The following is an 8122-nucleotide window of genomic DNA, read 5'->3' as shown; positions in this document are numbered from 1 at the left end:
TCAATCATCAAACCCAGACACTATTGTGGATGTCAGCAAGTGCTGGCTGACAAGAGCCTGATATAGCTCTCCTGAGAGGCTCTGACAGTGCCTGACTAACACAGTAGTAGAGACTCACAACCTTCCATTGGACTGAGCACATGGTCCCCAATCAAGGAGCTAGAGAAAGGACCCAAGGAGCTGAAGGGTTTGCAGCCCCTTACGATGAACAACAATATGAGTTAACTAGTACCCTCAGAACTCCCAGGGACTAAACCATCAACCAAAGAGCACACGTGGTGGGACTCATGGCTCCAACAGCATATGTATAGCAGAGGATGGTCTAGTCGGTCATCAATGGGAGGAGAGGCCCTTGGTCCTGTGAAGGTTCTGTGCCCCAGTGTAGGGGAATGCCAGGGCCAGGAAGTGGGAGAGGGTGGGTTGGTGAGCAGGGGGTGGGAGAGGAAACAGGGTTTGTTTTTGTTTTTGTTTTTGATATTTTTTTTTCAGAGGGGTAACCAGGAGAGGAGATATCATTTGAACCATAAATACACAAAATATCTTAAAAAAGCAAAAAGATCTGGACTGAGTAGAAGTTTGTGTCTGGAGATGAGCCTTCCAGGAATGCCAGGTTATTCCAGGATTCCCAAGCAAACAACCAAGCAGAGATAGCCTGAAGTCCAGAGCGTGAGTCAAAAGACAAGCCCAAGTGCCTGGAGAGTGCAGGGTCACAGGGCTACGCAGCTCTCCTTGCCCTGAGTGAGACATCAGAGGCTGTTGCCTCATGGCTCAGCCTAGCTTCTTCCTTCTATCCATGTGGAAGGTACTCGTCACTACACACTGTTTCTAAATCATTAAGGCCACAAAGGTAGCATCCCTAATCAGAATAGAAACAGAGAGATAAAGGCTCTGTAAGCCAGGCAAAACTCTTCCTCCTCAGGGGAGGACAATGAACCCTTTTCAAAAGAACACTAAAACCTTACAACCAGGTAGGAGACAACCTAGGCCTGAGGCAGGGTCACAGATGTCCATCTCTGTGTTTGGTCTCTCTGTAATGCTGTCCCACTGGTCAATGTATAGCTAGCCACTGGTGAGTCTGTAAAGCTTGAGTGCTTTCTGTGTACCTGGCCTGTAGAAGTGTCTAGAAAGACTTATTTCTTAATGTACCTGGTCAGGAGACCAATGTCAAAGTCAGGCATTAGCACCACTTCCTGCTTGATTCTGTGCGGGATTAGCAAGCTAATAACTCAGGTCAGGTTTTCATCCAGGTCTTACGTGCGTGGACCTCAAAGGTCATCTCTTTCTAAAGAGCCCCAACCTCAGTTTCCTTACTACCAGAAAGAAAAGGGCTCCTAAGGGCTCTGGAGAGCCCTGTGAGGACCTCAGGCATCGGCGCTACCAGACTGGACCAGAGCCAAGGTATGCTGGTCAGCAAACTACCTACTGAACACCTCCTCATACCACATTCTCCAGAGAGTGAGATGCACCAAGCATGGTTTCTAAACTTTAGTGCATGTCACAATCCCCTAGAGGGAATGTTACAACACCATTGTCTGGACCTGCACCATGGTGTTTTGATTCAGTGAGGAGGAGCTGGAGCCTGAAAATCTGTATTTATATCAGTGTCAGGTGATATGGGGTGCTATTGTTCTGGGGCCACTCTAGACTCATGTTTGCATCAGCCATGCTTTGAATAGGACCAGATGCTCAATATCTACAGAGGCTGCATTAGGGATAAGACCTTGGTTATGACCAAGTTTGACCTAGATGTGAACTCATGCTTTTGGAGACATCAGCCAACTAGCTGAGTCCTAGAAGGAGGCTGAGTCCTGAGCAGGAGTCCTGCCACTGACTGTTCATGCCACCTTTACATAGACCTAACTCAAAGTCACGCAGTGTAAGGGCAGGATGACCCAAGTGAGTATGATTTTGGGCAGGATTGGCCATCAGTGGCTTAACTCCATTAGTCAACTTCATCCTCAAGGGCATCAGAGACGCCAAAAGGTGCTATGCTGACCTATGGTGAAAAACCTGGAGTCTGGGTCACTAACGCTCTGGCAGGCCACACCATCTATCTCTCTCTTAATGTGTATATTTTACATACTGTTTTATGGTAATCCATTATACTTTATATAAATTGTACATTATATAATATTAGCATTATTGTATATTATCTATAGTGCATATGTGTATGTGGTGTGTGTCCCTGCAGGTGTGTTTGCAGGTTGTGTTTGCACACATGTGGAGATATCACAGACTGATATTTGGTATTTTCCTTGGTTGTGCTCCACCTTACTTATTGAGACAGAGTCTCTCCTTGCCCAGAGCTCTCTGGCTAGTCTACCTACTCAGCTTGCTTGGCAGGCAGTCCCCCCATTTCAACCCTGACAAGTTCTGGGATTACAGGTAGGTCATTATGTCTACCTGGTATTTATGTGTGTGCTGTGTGTCTGAAAAGCTAGTGCCTTTCCATTGACCCATCTCTCCCAGCCCTGACACCATCTCTTGATGAACCACTGTCTCTGGCATGCCTCCTCAAACACCGTGGCTAGACAAGGCTTCTTTATAGTACCCATAGCCATATATTTTAGAATACAATGGTCTTTAAAATACCTCTCAATGGAGCCATCCAGCAGCCACTAAAAAGTGCAAACCTTCATTCTTTTAGGCCATTCACGGGCGCGGTCCTTGAGATGTGAGGTGACTGACCAAAAGCCTCCATTCTGACACACTCCTCCGTGTCATGCTCTGATGGGATTTGTGTACCTTCTCCCCCTTTTCTTAGGGACAAAGGAACCACATATTCAATACAGCATAGTTCTGGAATGTCGGCCGTGAACATTCCAGACTCCTGTAACAGACTCCTCCTGTAACACCATCTGGGGACAGCTAGCTTTCTACTTCTTAGGCTAGGGTGTGGGAGTACTCCACAAATAGAAAACAACCTTTCTCAGGAGTTGAAGGCAGGGAAAAGCAGGTGTGTGCACACAGCATTTCTAGTCTGTAACTCTTCCAAGCTACCTCCTCGTGAGGTGTGACTGTCAACAAGAGTTCCAGACATTTGAATCAAGAGATGGGAGTCAGCCGCCATGATGAGTACTTCATTTGATTCTCAAAATCACGTGAACAAAAGCTGCAATTTTCCTGGATGAGAAAGTAAAGCCTGGATAGGACATACCACCTCCTGGAGATCTTATACCTTGGAGATCAAGGTATGATGGTGTGGGGAAGGAAGACAAACATTTTAAGAATATTTTTAGGATATTATATAATAATTTCTAGCATCCAGTGATTTTCATGTTGTCTTTTAATAGTCTGGCATTGCATCAAGTGTTATTTAAAATTTTTACTCTCTTCCACCATTGCAACAATTTTTTTTTAACTATAGAGGTTATTTCAAGATTCTATACAAGACTGAACCTAATAAGTCATAAAGGAAAACTGAAATTTCTTCTTTTAATAAGATTCTGGTCTCAGAATCTAGAAAGAATGCTCTTAAGATTTAAGGTTCTCTGTTTCAAAATATTTTGTTTGGTTCAGATTGTAGAATTTCCATAAAATAATGCTTCCTCCAGGAAGTTTGGGCAAAGATGGCATGGGCTGGGAAGGAAGTCCCAACAGCAAGAGTTCCCTCGGCATTGGGATTCCAGCACAGAAGGACCAGGAAGAAGAAAGAAGAAGTGAAAGAGAGAGGAGGAGAGGAGGAGGAGGAGGATGACACGAGGTGCTCGTAATGGCTAAGAGATGTGAAACACGTAGATAAGAAAGACCTTAGGCTGAATGCTGTCCAAGTCAGGCAGAACAGCTCAAGAGCAGAGAGAAGCAGTGTTAGAGCTGTAGATGAGACAATCCATGTCAACTCAGCAATGATGGGCCAGAGAGGAAGGAGCTTGGGTGGCATGCCCCAGAGTTCACCGACTAGCAGGTACAGCTGTCACAGTGAGGACTTCAAGTGCTGAACTTTAGCTTCCCACATGGCAGGGCCGACACTGAAGTTTGTCCTCGGCTGAGATATGGAAAGAGGGGGCAAAGTACCCTCAGACTCTCTCTTACCAGGGCTCTCATGGCTGTTGGAATTCCATGCCATCCTGTTTATCTGGTAGCTCACAAGGCTTATGACACTCAAAGTACATTTTCAAGGTAGCAATCGAAGCTCCTGAGGGAGATCTTCATCCTCAGTTCAGACCCTTGAAGAAGCCCTCTCAACACCCACAGGAGAGAACATTATGGAGCACTTGCCAAATGGCTGCTCCGCATGGAGAGCTTTGTGGCATCTCATCTAATCTCACTGAACCTCTTATTGCCCTTTGAAGGGAGATGAGAGGCTCCTCTTGTAGGAAGAGGCCCATGAACGTGTTCAAAGTACGTGGCCAACAGTTGGAAGAACCTCAGGGTCAAACTCTGAGCTCAGGTAGTCTTGGTCCAGAGTGCAAACATATTAAACACATCTCTGTAGCTCAATGCCATTAATTCTACAAGTCCCTTATTCTCCTGTGTACTCTTGAGAATTGTCCTTGCTCTCTTGATAAACATTAAGAACCCTTGCTCCAGGAGATGGCAGCCCCACAGGAAGACCAACAGTGTCAGCTAACGAGAACTCCTGGGAGCTCCCAGAGACGGAGCCACCAACCAAAGAACATACAGGGCTGGTCCGAGGCCCCTGACACTTATGTAGCAGAGAGTTGGCATGTCTGGCCTCAGTGGAAAAGAATATGTCTAATCCTGCAGAGACTTGATGCATCAGTGTGGGGAGGGTATGGGGGTGCTGCCCTCTCAGAGGCCAAGGGGAGACAGGATGGGAGGAGAAACTCTTTGAGGGTGGACATGGGGGACAACATTTAGGATGAATAGAAAGAGAGAAAGAGAGAGAGAAAAAAGAGAGAAAGAAACAAAGAAGGAAAGAAAGGAAGGAAGGAAGGAAGGCAGGAAGGAAGGAAGGAAGGAAGAAAGAGAGAAAGAAAGAAGTTAGGAAAGAAAGAGCCTTTGCCCTAAGTCAGCAGGACACAATAAGCCATTGAAAGCAGATGTCAAAGTGGCCACCACCATTTCCCTTCACTCCAAGGTATGTGAACAGCCTTTCTGCTACTGAGCTCATTTACCCACAAAGCCTTGCTCCACACACCTGCAGGGGCCAATGAGCTGCACATTCTTGGCAATCTCTCCACCTGCAGATAATCTGTTATGCCATGAGGTGCTATGACTCCACTCTGGGTCTCCTGTTATCCCTGCATCATTGGGGCCTTCACAGAGGACAAGAGGAAATCCAAACCGACAGCCCGGTGTCTGCAGTTCTTAATTTCTCTCAGTTCTAGTCACTGACAGCAATCGCTTGGACATGCATTATCTTGAGGTCACTTGTTCATTTTTTGTGGCAATTGTTACCCAAAGATGTGCAGCTGGCTCACTAGAATGGTGTTTGCAAAACATCAAGAAGCAGCCTCACCCAGACAAGGTGCGTGAGCCCCTCCCCATAACTAAACAGTTTCCTTTAAGGATTGTAACCCCTGGTAGGTTGAGCACATTACAGTGGATGGCTCCATACCAAGGAATATATGGGAAGCACAAACTGGACTCACAGGAAGTGTGGCTGTCACCCAGGGGCCAGGAGAGACAGTTCATAGAGATTTAGTTTCACTGTCTAGGACTGTGATCCCAAGCCACGGTTGGTTCCCATGTACTTGTAATGAAGTGAGCCTAAATTGAGACCTAAGGATAAAATATATACTGAATTTGGGGAATATGCTAAAAAAAAAAAAAAAAAAAAAACAAAAACAAAAAAAACAAAACAAAACAAAAAAAAACCCAAAAAACAAAAACCCACCAAGTTTTCAAATGCTAATTGCATGTTGAAATGGTAATATTTGGGATGTAAGTTAGTGTTCTTACTGCTCTCACTGTGTGTGTGTTGGGGTCCATTGTGTCTGTATGTGTGCACATACAAGTAGAAGCCAGAGGTCAATCTAGTGTTATTCTTCATGAAGACCTCAGGCTCCCCAGGTGGGCTAGGGTGGCCAGGCTGCAAGCCTCATCATTCACCCATCTCAACTCAGCCATGCTAGGGTCATATGCGCCCATCAAAGCACACGCCTTCTCTCACATGGGAGTGAGGGAATCAAACGCAGAGCCTCATGGTTGTGTGGCAAGCACTTTGCCAACTGGAACATCTCCCTAGTCGGCTTTCACTTCTTAAATCCATCAGCTAGAAAGATGCCAGTGACAAATGTGCCTTGCGTTGCATAGTTGGGGATAATGCTGTTTATGAGCCACAGGTCCTTTGACTCAGTACACACAGAACAGTCATACACACTGGTGTTCACAACACATGGATACTTGCCTACGTGAGCTTTCTCTTTTCTTTTTGGTGACCAGCCCGAGCCTTGTTATCTGTGCTGTATCATCACCACGTATACATTCAAAGCTGTGCCAGCAATGCGCTTTACCTGCCCCTCTGGTTTCTGCAGAAGTGGCAGGCTGCTCTTCCCTGCGGGATAACCCAGTCAACAGAGATGGTGATTTGGACTGTAAATGCAGTCCTTTGTTGAACTGTGTTGTTTATTGGCTGTTGATCTGTGCCAGGCACTATGATGAGTGATTTATGTCTAGTATTCTTTTTGCTGGTCACATAAAGTCAACCAGGCTAATTACGGACAAGGAAGTTGAGGGTTTAACTTGTCCAAGCCAGCTTGTGTCTCCTCCCACAACCTGCGCTCACAAATGTTCTGTTGTACTGCCTCCTACAGGAGGGAGGCAGTGTGCGCTCAGCTCCTGTGAGTCCCAGGAGACCAGCCTCCCTCTTCCCAAGTACTAAAGGATGCCTTCTGCTTTTCGGCATGGGGTGAGCCACCCGGAGGGCCTGGCTACAGACCTAATCCAGGGCCTTTAACTGGAATTGAGAGGAAATGCCAGGAAGTGGGAGGCCCTCCGTTGTCCACAGGCAAGAGGCAGATGAGGGAGGGCCATCCTGCTTGGGATTCTATGACTGTCCAGCAGAGAGCTAAGGGCCAGATGCCAAATGCAGGACACATGATCCTCTCGATTGGCACAGATGGGGAAACATTTTCTCATGAGTCAAAAGCATGTTATCACCAGAGTATGACGAATCGGGATACAGTCGACTGGCTCAGTGTGTGGGAAATGTGACAATAAAGAAGTTTGTGGGGGATGGGGAGATGGATCCGTAGGTAAGAGTGCTTAATGTGAAAACAGTAAGATCTGAGTTCAAAACCCCAAGCACCCGTCTAATAAACTGAGTATGGCTGCATGCACTTGTAATCCTAAGGTTGGAGGACAGAGACAGGCATATGCTTAGAGCTCACCAGCCGGCGAAGCTAGTAAGATCAGAGAACTGGTTCAGTGGGAAACCCCATATCAGAGGAGTAGAGTAAAGATGGCAGAGGAAGGCACCTGACATCACCCTCTGGCCTTCTCTCACCTCTGCATGCTATGCACACTGACTGCATGAACACACAAACACATATGTATGCATATGCCATGCCTGTGCGCACGTACACGTATGCACACACACACACACACACACACACACACCAGAGGTCTTGGAGGCCTGGGATGCAGATCAACGGTAGAGCACTTGCTTATTAATTGCCATTTGCTAAGGAAAAGGAGAAAACATTTTTGGGGGAGTGGAGGTAGTAATATGTTCAATACACAATATATGCTTGAATAAAAATATATTCTTATTTATTTATTTATTTTGGTTTTTTGAGACAGGGTTTCTCTGTGTAGCCCTGGCTGTTCTGGAACTCACTCTGTAGACCAGGCTGACCTTGAACTCAGAAATCCACCTGCCTTTGCCTACCAAGTGCTGGGATTAAAGGTATGTATCACCATGGCCTGGCTATAAAAAATATATTTTTTAAAGATCTTGGAAAATCTAAAGTCACAAGAAAGTGGTATGCAATCACTTATCTCACTGTGGATCCTTGAGTCTGTCTGGCAGCCACACATACCCGGGCAGCCAGCTTCCTGGCCCCTTTGCTAACTGCTGACAGAAAGCACTGTGCCATGGTTTTCGGGTCAGCAATCCCGGAAGTAGAATCAAAGACTGTGAAGTAAATATTTAGAATTCTGGACTTTAGGATAGCACAACAGGCCAAGTTTGGATTCTGATAATAGCTGGAGAAAA

The 8122-nt window shown here is 46.1% G+C and overlaps 2 protein-coding genes across 6 annotated transcripts in view; one reads left to right on the top strand and one right to left on the bottom strand.

The window, feature by feature from the left end:
- Nucleotides 1-2760, bottom strand: part of Acsl5 (acyl-CoA synthetase long chain family member 5) — a 50901-nt gene extending 48141 nt beyond the window's left edge. For both annotated transcript variants that reach the window (XM_031390710.1, XM_031390709.1), the window contains exon 1: nucleotides 2593-2760. The gene's annotated coding sequence lies outside the window, so the exon portion shown is untranslated. The remainder of the gene's footprint in view (nucleotides 1-2592) is intronic.
- Nucleotides 2761-2808: 48 nt separating this feature from the next.
- Nucleotides 2809-8122, top strand: part of LOC116104016 (guanylate cyclase 2G) — a 53905-nt gene continuing 48591 nt past the window's right edge. For 2 of the 4 annotated variants that reach the window (XM_031390706.1, XM_031390702.1), the window contains exon 1: nucleotides 2810-3191. The gene's annotated coding sequence lies outside the window, so the exon portion shown is untranslated. Of the gene's footprint in view, nucleotides 3192-8122 lie in introns of all 4 variants that reach the window. The other 2 variants (XM_031390705.1, XM_031390704.1) reach the window with 2 other exon arrangements.

The sequence above is a fragment of the Mastomys coucha genome, unplaced genomic scaffold (genome assembly GCF_008632895.1).
Source record: "Mastomys coucha isolate ucsf_1 unplaced genomic scaffold, UCSF_Mcou_1 pScaffold21, whole genome shotgun sequence".
Lineage (NCBI taxonomy): Eukaryota > Metazoa > Chordata > Mammalia > Rodentia > Muridae > Mastomys > Mastomys coucha.
The sequence above is the reverse complement of the archived record's forward strand: the minus strand, read 5'-3'. Positions and strand labels throughout refer to the sequence as shown.